At 26.1% G+C, this 13,220-nt stretch overlaps 1 protein-coding gene across 1 annotated transcript in view; it reads right to left on the bottom strand.

Annotated features, from left to right (window-relative positions):
- The window catches only part of LOC142230234 (uncharacterized), a 487,637-nt gene that overhangs the window by 197,002 nt on the left and 277,415 nt on the right, over positions 1-13,220 (bottom strand). The gene's annotated exons all lie outside the window — the stretch shown is intronic.

The raw sequence follows: 13,220 nt of genomic DNA, 5'->3' as shown, positions 1-13,220 counted from the left end.
TTAAAAAATTAATTGGATCAATTAATTTCGTGATTGAATCAGAAATTTTTTTTTTGTGTGTATAAAAATGTATGGCATATGATTAAATTACTCTCACATATACGGAGACAATAAACGTATTTTTATGAATTAGTTTAATTGTTGATTTTATGTTTGATTTCATTTTTAGATAAATATGGGGCTATAATTAAGATTTATTGTTATACATTCCATTCCACTCCGTTATAGGAGTATGGGGTTATATTTCAGTCAGTTCGTCAGTCAGTGTAACGCATAGAATTATTGGTCTGAGAGCTTAAAATATATACGTGTATATAGTCTTGGGATGAAATTGGCTCCCACAGAGGTCAAATCTAGGGATCGGTTTATATGGAGCCTATATATAATTATGGGCTGATATGGGTTAATTTTTGCATGCTTGTTGAGGCCCAGTAAAATAAAGCGAGGCCCAAAAAGCAATACAATTTTTTTTGATACGGAAGCTGGCTCTTGTCCCCAGATTAGGACGCTTTCATCGCCAAAAATTCCCAATTTAAATCAATAAGATCAAGATTTTTAAACACAACTCCTGGAGACCGGTGATTGTTTTCCAAATGTTAGAGAGCATAAACTTACATCACATACCAAATTTCGGATTGGATGAAATTTGCTCTTCCAACAGCAAAATCAATTAAATTTTTAAATACACTAAATACCAAATTAATTGCAAAGGCCGGAAAAGGGTTTTAAATTTATAATAGAAAATTTAAAAAAAACAAATAATAATAAGTTGATCAATTAATTTCGTGATTGACATTTTTTTCTGTGTACTAATACTATTTCCATACATACAATTTCTTATTCCCCTCATCGAATTGTGTAATTATGCTGCTAAAGCCATTGTACATCCGTTTGTTTTTGTATTTGTTTGTTTTTGTAGCCTAAGGATAAATATTTTATACAAATAAACATACATAGACACTTGATGGCATTGGCAGACAAAAAAATAAAATCTTAAATAAATATTTATTAAACATAAAATAGTTTTGTTTAATTTAGCAACGCAAAGGAAAAGGGAGAATAAATTTCGGAAATAATGGAAACGATGACCCCCACTCACCTCCACGAAAAAAACACAAAATATGAAAATAATTTTCATATTGGTGTTTTTCTCCTCACACCACTCTTTGCCCTTCACCTATAGAAAGTTTCTGTCAAATAATAATTATTTACATTTTTAATTCGAAATCTATGTTATTTGATTTTATTTACAAAAATTATTTACTCTCATTTATTCCCAATTAAAATTAGTCAATATTATAACATGAATCGCATTGTAATTACAGATGAGTAATATTATTTATGGTTTAGTAAATTGTATGCTTTATTTCAGTTTAATTTTTATATAAATCATATACAATTATTGTGTTAATTAAATAACACCGTAATAGACAAACAAGGATTTTTTTCTGTGGTCTTGTCCTAAATACATAAATAGTCATGTATTTAAATATGTGACCACCAACATTTGCTTAATAATAATTTATACCACGTGCCAGTTTATTTATTATATAAAGAGATAAATGATAATCGTAACATTTTATACACAGAAAATAGATCTTAATTTTAGTTGAATAACATAAACTAATATACCAAAAGTTTAGCCACGCCTTCCAGAAATTAAAATTTCAAATGGTGGGGAGTTTAAAATGTTTCCTATGTTTACCTAACATCAAAGATGGGAGCCACCATGGCACAATGCTTAGCATGCCCGCCTTGCATACACAAGGTCGTTGGTTCGATTACTGCTTTGACCGAACACCAAAAAGTTTTTCAGCGGTGGATTATCCCACCTCAGTAATGCTGGTGACATTTCTGAGGGTTTCGAAACTTCTCTAAGTGGTTTCACTGCACTGGGGAACGCCGTTCGGACTCGGCTATAAAAAGGAGGTTCCTTGTCATTGAGCTTAACATGGAATCGGGCAGCACTCAGTGATAAGAGAAAGGTTCACCAATGTGGTATCACAATGGACTGAATAGTCTAAGTGAGTCTGATACATGGGCTGCCATCTAACCTAAACTGACATCAAAGATTATGCAAAAGTCTGTCATTTGCCCCAGGCCCAATAAGTCCAACGCAAGAAATGAAACGAGAAACCACTCTTTTAAGTCATTCTTGATCCACAGGTGCTGAGTACGATTGTGCTGAATCCTGTCGGAAGGTCCATGGTCTATGGCCCAAATGTTTGTCTGCTTAAGGCTTTCCCAGCAAAAAATATTTCAGCAGTAAAATTTAGTTGCGCTTTTTGGTATACAATAAAGTAGGCAGTGCATCCGCACTGCATGTACCGGCGGCAATAACGTAAACGAGTAATCAAACTAGTTTATTCGTTTACGTTATTGCAACCAATTCATGCAATGTAGATGCGCGAAAGGTAGTGCTGTTTTCCTTTATACCAAAAACAATATTGCTCACATCTGAGCAATATTTCTATTAAAATGAGCAATTATATCAGCGCTATATAGAAGCTGCTCTAAATCGGGACATCGCCCACAAAAATCAGCACTGATTCGGTTGTTTTGTAAGCAGTTGGTACTGCCTCTCTTCCTTACAATCCTTCTGAAATAGTGCTCCATTTTTTGCTGGGTTAATACCTCCTTTAGAATATTTGCCCGATAATATTCGGTATTTTTTGACACCACGGTCGAGAAATACAAACAGGAAGGGACCATTGGCAGGTACGACGACCCACACCATTACTATCGGTGGTGTTTGAGTTCTGGGGTGCAAATATCCAGCTGACTTCTTTGGCTCTGCTCAATTTGGAATGGCTTTTTATCGGAGAAAAACAAATTTGGTAAATGGCCAGCGAACACGGTTGTCACAATTGGTAGAATTCTACCAAAAATGCTAGATTTTTTACTGTTTGATAGATTAGTACAATTCTTGATGCTGTGGTAGATTTTGCAAAATATTCCTCTCCAACTAAGAGGTACTTCACAAACTTTTATAGAGATACTTTTCTATAGAAGTAAAATTTTAACAAAATTTTCTATAGAAATAAAATGTTGACAAAATTTTCTATAGAAATAAAATATTGATAAAAATTTTCTATAGAAATACAATTTTGACAAAATTTTCTGTAGAAATACAATTTTGACAAAATTTTCTGTAGAAATAAATGTTTAACAAATTCTTCTATAGAAATAAAATTTTGACAAAATTTTCTGTAGAAATAAAATTTTACAAAAAAATTTTTATATAAATAAATTTCTGCCAAATCATTCTCTTTTGTAGTTCTTTGAGAAAAATTTCTATCGAAATAAAATTTTGAAAAAATTTCGTATAGAAATACAATTTTGAAAAAAATTTAATATTGAAATAAAATTCTGACAAAATTTTCTATAGAAATAAAATTTTGACAAAATTTTCTATAGAAATAAAATTTTAACAAATTTTTCTATAGAAATAAAATTTAAAAAAATTTTCTATAGAAATAAAATTTTGCCAAATTTTTTCTGTAGAAGTAAAACTTTGTCTATAGGAATAAAATTTTGAAAAAAAAAAATTTTCTATATAAATAAAACTTGAACAAATTTTCCATAGAAATACAATTTTGACAAAATTTTTTATTGAAACAAAATTTTGACAATATTTTCTTTAGAAATAAAGTTTATACAAAGTTTTCTATAGAAATAAAATTTTAACAAAATTTTCTAATTTCATGAAAATTCCTTTTATAGAAATACTTTTCTATAGAAATAAAATTTTGACAGCATTTTCTATAGAAATATTTTTTTTTTCGTTTTGTTTGTTATTGTTGGCTTCTCTTCAATCGTTATTGTTGTTTTTGATCTCAGCTTAAAGCCATGCATTGACTAAACTACAGGTGTAGCTTAACCAACAGAGGAAAAGTAGTCTATAGAGCTTTGCCCAAATAAATTTGACAAGCATACTTTTCCTCTGTTGGTTAACAACAATTACTGTGATAACTATATGAAACTGGTTTCAAAGGACACAACAACAATTCTAACGACAATATTAGTAATGTTTTTTCCTTATTTACGACGGGCTCCTCGTAGCTTACTATTTTTATGTTAGCCTGATATCAATGCAGGCTGGTTCAATATCCAAATCATTTAAACTAGAAATTATTACAATATTTATTCGAGCTTATTGGACAGGAAGATTAAGGGAATTGACATCATTAAGTTACTGATTAAGTTGGTACATTAGTGTAGTAACAAATCGAAATCTAAAAATAAGATTAAGGGATTGCAAAGTTATACGAAAAGATGATGCACAGTGCGGGTGAAAAATGGTTAAATTTGGGAAGAATAATTCTCGTATGTAAATTTCATAAGAAATTAACATAAAAGAACCAAATTGAATCATCTCACCCGGTCAGATCTCGCTAAAGACTATGGGAATGTGTAGTGGCCAACACTGAAACATATATGTATAGTCAGGCTTGCGAGATGGGTATCTGGCATTTTCTTTTCAGTAACTTAATGATGTCAATTCCCTTAATCTTCCTGTCCAATAAGCTCGAATAAATATTGTAATAATTTCTAGTTTAAATGATTTGGACATTGAACCAGCCTGCATTGATATCAGGCTAACATAAAAAAAAAATGTAGAAATAAAATTTTGACAAAATTTTCTATAGAAATAAAATTGTGACAAAATTTTCTATAGAAATAAAATTTTAACAAAATTTTCTATAGAAATAAAATTTTAACAAAATTTTCTATAGAAATAAAATTTTGACAAAATTTTCTATAGAAATAAAATTTTAACAAAATTTTCTATAGAAATAAAATTTTGACAAAATTTTATTTCTGTAGAAAATTTCGTCAAAATTTTATTTCTGAAGAAAATTTTGTCAAAATTTTATTTCTATAGAAAATTTTGTTAAAATTTTGACAAAATTTTCAATAGAAATAAATTTTTGACAAAATTTTCTATAGAAATACAATTTCGACAAAATTTTCTGTAGAAATAAATTTTTAACAAAATCTTCTATAGAAATAAAATTTTTACAAAATTTTTTATATACCCGAATTTATTCTGATAATTGGTTGATAGTTTTGCTGCAAGTAGAGCGTGCTGATGAGGAATGTGGTAATTCCGAAACAGCTGTACATCCAACCATCTTGCAGTCTATAGGGCTTTGCCCAAATAAATTTGACAAACATTCTTTTCCTCTGTTGGTTAAGCTACACTTGTAGTTTAGTCAATGCATGGCTTTAAGCTGAGATCAAAAACAACAATAACGATTGAAGACAAGCCAACAATAACAAACAAAAAGAAATAAAATGTTGCCAAAATTTTCTATAGAAATAAAATTTTGACAAAATTTTCTATAGAAGTAAAATTTTGACAATATTCTCAATAGAAATAAACTTTTGACAAAATTTTCAATTGAAATGCAACTTTGACAAAATTTGCTATAGAAATAAAATTTTGACAAAAAATTGTGTAGAAATAAAATTTTGACAAAATTTTCTATAGAAAAAAATTTTTTTGACAAAATTTTCTATAGAAGTACATTTTTGACAAAATTTTCTATAGAAATAAAATTTTGACAAAATTTTCTATAGAAATTAAATTTTGACAAAATTTTCTATAGAAATACAATTTTGACACAGTTTTCAATAGAAATAAAATTTTGAAAAAATTTTCTGTAGAAATAAATGTTTTACAAAATCTTCTATAGAAATAAAATTTGTTTTGTTTTGTTATTGTTGGTTTTGTTCTTTAAGCATTGTTGTTGTTTTTTGATTTCAGCTTAAAACCATGCATTGACTAAACTACCATGCATTGACAACTAAGTGTAGCTTAACCAACAGGGGAAAAGAATGTTTGTCAAATTTATTTGGGCAAAGTCCTATTTTGACAAAATTTTATATAGACATAAAATTTTACAAAAAATTCTATATAAATAAAATTTTGCAAAATAGTTCCCTTTTGTAGTTCTTTGTGAAAAATTTCTATCGAAATAAAATGTTGAAAAAATTTTCGATAGAAATACAATTTTGACAAAATTTAATATTGAAATAAAATTTTGACAAAATTTAATATTGAAATAAAATTTTGACAAAATTTCCTATAGAAATAAAATTTTAACAAATTTTTCTATAGAAATAAAATTTTGAAAAAAATTTCTATAGAAATAAAATTTGACAAAATTGTCCATAGAAATAAAATTTTGAACAAATTTTCTATATAAATAAAATTTTGAAAACATTTTCTATATAAATAAAATTTTGACAAAATTTTTTATTGAAACAAAATTTTGGCAACATTTTCTTTAGAAATAAAGTTTTGACAAAATTTTCTATAGACATATTTATAAATTTAAAAAAAATCCTTTTTTAGAAATACTTTTCTGTAGAAATAAATTTTTGACAAAATTTTTTTAGAGAAATAAAATTTTGACAAAATTATCTGTAGAAATAAATTTTTCACAAAATAAAATTTTGACAAAATTTTCTATATAAATAAAATTGTGCAACATAATTTTTTTGTAGTTCTTTGACAAAATTTTCTATCGAAGTGAAAATTTTCCATAGAAATAAAAACTAAACTTCACTAAAAACAAACTTTTGACAAAATTGTCTATTGAAATAAAATTTTGACAAAATTTTCTATAGAAATAAAATTTATACAAAATTTTCTTCAGAAATAAAATTTTGACAAAATTTTTTATAGAAATAAAATTTTGACAAAAATTTTCTATAGATATAAAATTTTGATAAAATTTTCTATAGAAATAAAATTTTGACAAAATTTTCTATATAAATAAAATTGTGCAAAATATTTTTTTATAGTTCTTTGACAAAATTTTCTATCGAAATAAAATTTTGACAAAATTTTCTATAGAAATAAAATTTTGACAAAATTTTCTTCAGAAATAAAATTTTGACAAAATTTTCTACAGAAATTACATTTTGACAAAATTTTCTACAGAAATAAAATTTTGACAAACTTTTCTACAGAAATAAAATTGTGCAAAATAGTTTTTTTTATAGTTCTTTGACAAAATTTTCTATCGAAATAAAATTGTGACAAAATTTTCTATAGAAATAAAATTTTGACAAAATTTTCTGAAGAAATAAATTGTTAACAAAATATTCTACAGAAATAAAATTTTGGCAAAATTTTTTTATATAAATAAAATTGTGCAAAATAACTTTTTTATAGAAATAAAATTTTAACAAAATTTTCTACAGAAATAAAATTGTGCAAAATAGTTTTTTTTTATAGTTCTTTGACAAAATTTTCTATCGAAATAAAATTGTGACAAAATTTTCTATAGAAATAAAATTTTGACAAAATTTTCTATAGAAATAAATTGTTAACAAAATATTCTACAGAAATAAAATTTTGGCAAAAGTTTTTTATATAAATAAAATTGTGCAAAATAACTTTTTTATAGAAATAAAATTTTAACAAAATTTTCTACAGAAATAACATTTTAACAAAACTTTCTATAGAAATAAAATTTTGACAAAATTTTCTATAGAAATACAATTTTGACAAAATTCTCTATAGCAATAAAATTTTGACAAAATTTTATATAGAAATACAATTTTGACGAAATTTTCTACAGAAATAAAATTTTGACAAACTTTTCTATAGAAATAAAATTTTAACAAAATTTTCTTCAGAAATAACATTTTAACAAAACTTTCTATAGAAATAAAATTTTGACAAAATTTTCTATAGAAATAAAATTTTCTATAGAAATAAAATTTTGACAAAATTTTCTAAAGAAATAAAATTTTTACAAAATTTTCTATAGAAATACAAGTTCACCAAAATTTCTATAGAAATAAAATTTTCTATAGAAACAAAATTTTGAGAAAAATTTTCTATATAAATAAAAATGTGCAAAATAATTTTTTTGGTAGTTTATTGAAAAAATTTTCTATCGAAATAAAATTGTGAAAAAAATTTCTATATAAATAAAATTTGGCGAAATAAGATTTTTTTTGCATAGTTTTTTGGTTAAATTTTCTCAAATTTTTGGTAGATTTTTTTTGGCTCGAGTGGCAACCATGATAGCGAAATATTTACTGAATTTGTTGTTTGTGCATCGGTAAGCCCTTGCAGTTTTTGGAACTTTAATGGCTTTAGTCCAAGCTCGTAACATATTTCAACATGTATTGTAGCCGTTCTCGCGATATGTTCAGCGATTTGAATTTCGATCAAATCTGGTCTTTACTTTTCGGATCATGTCTGATGTTGGTACCATTTTTGGACGCGATGCAACACTGCCAGTTTCACGGTAATGATCAGTGCTACAAGAAAAAATCGATTCCATTTAAATGCTTTGGGTTCAAACAAAAGCCTTAATTTCAGAATGCAGTACATCAAAATGTTTTTGTATGTTTCCAAACAATAAAATAAACTGTCACTGAAATAAATCTGTTAGCTTTCAAAGAAGAAGTTAAAAATAATAGCAGCCTGATGTTAGTTGCAATATATCTCAGCCACATTTTACTATGCCATTGGCAGAGCCGAATTTTTTATGACTCCATCATAAACATGGTGGAGTGATTTATGAACTTCAGCCAGGAGGAATTTTTTAGTCTTCTTTCCTAATCAAGTTTTCTAAAACGCTTATTCTAATAACCTGCTGCTTTTATTCGCTTTTATTTGAGGTATGTTATCTTAAAATAGACTCCATGGCATGTTTCCAATGCTAAAGACATCAAAAGTTTTCATTATCGTTTAAGAAGTACTTTCACCTAAACTCATTCTCATGCAGTCAACACATTCTTCATTTGCATAATTAATAATGAAGCCACCAAGAATGTGTATAAAGATTAAGTAAAGTACTTGAATAAATCTTAAGTTATTTACACGCAACATTAAATAATTATTTTGAACTAAAAGTGGAGTTGTGGGAGAGGAGATATTGGTATATAAAGCAAATGTTCTGCAAAGAAAGAATTCATCGCAGCTACTCCCGCCCCTCATCCCACTCACAAAATATACCCATGAAAGTCTTGGCAAAGAAAATTGACTCGACTCATCCAAGTTAACACTATTCGTATAGCTAAGGCATCCGTTAAATCCTTGCCTGCGTATGATTAATTTAAATTAATGTTCTTATGCGTGGGGCATATGAGTAATGCGAATTTTGTAATTAATGTTCATGCATAATTTACAAGTTTAGAAAATGAGTACATCTTTAAGTACTGCGTCAAAATGATATGAACTTTTGCCGTAACAGATGACTTCAAGATTAATTTTTGGCAGATTTTTGTAAGATTAATATTATGTAGGAATTATTTAATGAATATGGACTGACAAGGCATAGCATGAGAAAGAGGAAAATAAAATAGGCGAATTAAAAGAACTATAAATCACAGGCATTAGAATTTTAAAAATTAAATGATGGTTTTATTTAAATTATATGACTTATATGATTAGCAAAATGGGTTAATTAATAAGAATCATACGCTCTCTGGTACAAATAATTAATATTTATTATACGCTAAGAGGGGAAATTTTTTGTGTATATATCAATTATAAAAAAATTGTAGTATACTTTTAGAATTTGCATTCTTATTAGTTTAGTAATTATAATTTTATCTATTAAGTCTAAACGATAGAATAAAATTTGAACAAGAAATCTCTAGAATGGAATCAATTGTACGATATTTTTATAGTATAATATAACATAATTTTTTCCTGTTGATTAAACTACTCTTGTGGTTAGGAAATACATGGCCTTAAGCTGAAACTAAACAGTAATATGTTAATACAAAAATAATCTTGCCATTCCTACAAATGGAACCACGGTTGCCACAGTTGGTAGATTTCTACCAAAATTGGTAGATTTTTTACTGTATCGTAGATTTGTAGAATTCTTGATGTTTTGGTAGATTTTACAAAATATTCCACTCCAATTAAGAGGTACTTAAATTTCTACTGAAGACTGTCATCCACAATCAAATTACTTGGGATGTGGAAATACTTGCCGATGACCTTGCCATCTTAAAATTTCTTAACATCGTCCTCTAAATTATAAGTTACAAAAACAAAAAACCAGATTAAATATGAATATAATTCAGTTCTTAGCCCGGTATATGGTATATAAAGAAGGGTATAAATAATTACCAATGGATACGATGTTTTTAGTGGTAACTAGAGAGCCGAATTGAAATATGGGGTCGCTTTATAAGAGGGCTATATACAATTACGAACCGATATGGACCAATTTTTGTGTGACTGGGGCCTAAATATAACTATAGACCGACGTGGACCAATTTTGCCATGTTTGTTAGCGGACATATACTAGCACAATGTAACAAATTTCAACCGAATCGGATGAATTTTGCTCTACCAAGAGGCTCCGAAGGTAAAATCTGGGGATCGGTTTATATGGGGACTATATATAATTGGACCGATATAGACGAACTTTTGCATGGTTATTAAAGACTAAATACTTAGATCACGTACCAAATTTCAACCAGATCGATTGAATTTTGCTCCTCCAAGAGGATCCGGAGGTGAAATCTAGGGATCGGTTTATATGGGGACTATATATAATTATGGAGCGATACGTACCAATTTTTGCATGGTTATTTAAACCATATACTAAAACCACATTCCAAATTTTAACCGGATCGGATGAGTTTTGCTCCTCCAATAGGCTCCGGAGGTCAAATCTGGGGATCGGTTTATATGGGGTCTATATATAATTATTAACCGATGTGGACCAATTTTTGCATGGTTGTTAGATACCATATACTAACACCATGTACCAGCCGGATAGAATGAAATTTGCTTCTGTTAGATGCTCCGCAAGCCAAATCTGGGGATCGGTTTATATGGAGACTATATATAATTATGCGCCGATATGGGCCAATTTTTGCATGGTTGTTGGAGGCTCCGCAAGCCAAATCTGGGGGTCCGTTTATATGGGGGCTATGCGTAGAAGTGGTCCGATATGGCCCATTTGCCATATCGTCCGACCTACATCAATAGCAACTTCTTGTGCCAAGTTTCAAGTCCACAGATTGCTTTGTTCGGAAGTTAGCGTGATTTCAACAGTCGGACGGACGGACATGCTTAGCTCGACTCAGAATTTCACCACGACCCAGAATATATATCCTTTATGGGGTCTTAGAGCAATATTTCGATGTGTTACAAACGGAATGACAAAGTTAATAAACCCCCCCATCCTATGGTATAAAATTTGATAAAAACTGTTAAAAAATAAAATTTTGGCAGAAATTTCTATAGAAATGAAATTTCGACAAAATTTTCTGTAGAATAAAAATTTTGACAAAATTTTGTATAGAAATAAAATTTTGACAAAATTTTCTGTAGAAATAAAATTTTGCCAAAATTTTCTATAGAAATAAAATTTTGACAAAATTTTCTATAAAAATAAAATTTTCTATAAAAAAAAGAAATAAAATTTTGACATAATTTTCTGTAGAATTAAAATCTTGTCAAAATTTTCTATAAAATTAAAATTTTGTCAAAACTTTCTATAGAAATAAAATTTTTACAAAATTTGAAATATAAATTGAAATAAAACTTTGACAAAATTTTCTTTAGTAATAAAATTTTGATAAAATTTTCTATAGAAATAAAATTTTGACAAAATTTTTTAAAGAAATAAAATTTTGACACAATTTTCTATAGAAATAAAATTTGGACAAAATGTTCTATAGGAATATAATATTGCCAAAATTTTCTGTAGAATTAAAATTATGTCAAAATTTTCTGTAGAATTCAAATTTTGTCAAAATTTTCTATAAAATTAAAATTTTGTCAAAATTTTCTATAGAAATAAAATGTTGACAAAATTTGAAATATAAATTGAAATAAAACTTTGACAAAATTTTCTTTAGTAATAAAATTTTGATAACATTCTCTATAGCATTATAATTTTGTCAAAAATTTCTATAGAAATAAAATTTTGACAAAATTTTCTATAGAAATAAAATTTTGACAAAATTTTCTATAGAAATAAAATTTGGACAAATGTTCTATAGGAATATAATTTTCCCAAAATTTTCTGTAGAATTAAAATTTTGTCAAAATGTTCTATAAAATTAAAATTTTGTCAAAACTTTCTATAGAAATAAAATTTTTACAAAATTTTCTTTAGTAATAAAATTTTGACAAAATTTTCTATAGAAATAAAATTTGAACTGAATTTTCTATAGAAATAAAATTTTGACGAAATTTTCTATAGAAATAACATTTTGACAAAATTTTCTATAGAAATAACATTTTGACAAAATTTTCTAAAGAAATAAAATTTTGACAAAATTTTTTATAGAAATAAAATTTTGACAAAATTTTCTAGATAAATAAATTTTGTCAAAATTTTCTGTAGAATTAAAATTTTGTCAAAATTTTCTATAAAATTAAAATTTTGTCAAAACTTTCTATTGAAATACAATTTTGACAAAATTTTCTTAGTAATAAAATTTTGACAAAATTTTCTATAGTAATAAAATTTTGACAAAAATTTCTATTGAAATACAATTTTGACAAAATTTTCTTTAGTAATAAAATTTTGACAAAATTTTCTATAAAAATAAAATTTTCTATAAAAAAAAGAAATAAAATTTTGACATAATTTTCTGTAGAATTAAAATCTTGTCAAAATTTTCTATAAAATTAAAATTTTGTCAAAACTTTCTATAGAAATAAAATTTTTACAAAATTTGAAATATAAATTGAAATAAAACTTTGACAAAATTTTCTTTAGTAATAAAATTTTGATAAAATTTTCTATAGAAATAAAATTTTGACAAAATTTTTTAAAGAAATAAAATTTTGACACAATTTTCTATAGAAATAGAATTTGGACAAAATGTTCTATAGGAATATAATATTGCCAAAAATTTCTGTAGAATTAAAATTATGTCAAAATTTTCTGTAGAATTCAAATTTTGTCAAAATTTTCTATAAAATTAAAATTTTGTCAAAATTTTCTATAGAAATAAAATGTTGACAAAATTTGAAATATAAATTGAAATAAAACTTTGACAAAATTTTCTTTAGTAATAAAATTTTGATAACATTTTCTATAGCATTATAATTTTGTCAAAAATTTCTATAGAAATAAAATTTTGACAAAATTTTCTATAGAAATAAAATTTTGACAAAATTTTCTATAGAAATAAAATTTGGACAAATGTTCTATAGGAATATAATTTTCCCAAAATTTTCTGTAGAATTAAAATTTTGTCAAAATGTT

The sequence above is a fragment of the Haematobia irritans genome, chromosome 3 (assembly GCF_050003625.1).
Source record: "Haematobia irritans isolate KBUSLIRL chromosome 3, ASM5000362v1, whole genome shotgun sequence".
NCBI classification, from domain to species: Eukaryota; Metazoa; Arthropoda; class Insecta; order Diptera; family Muscidae; genus Haematobia; species Haematobia irritans.
The sequence above is the reverse complement of the archived record's forward strand: the minus strand, read 5'-3'. Positions and strand labels throughout refer to the sequence as shown.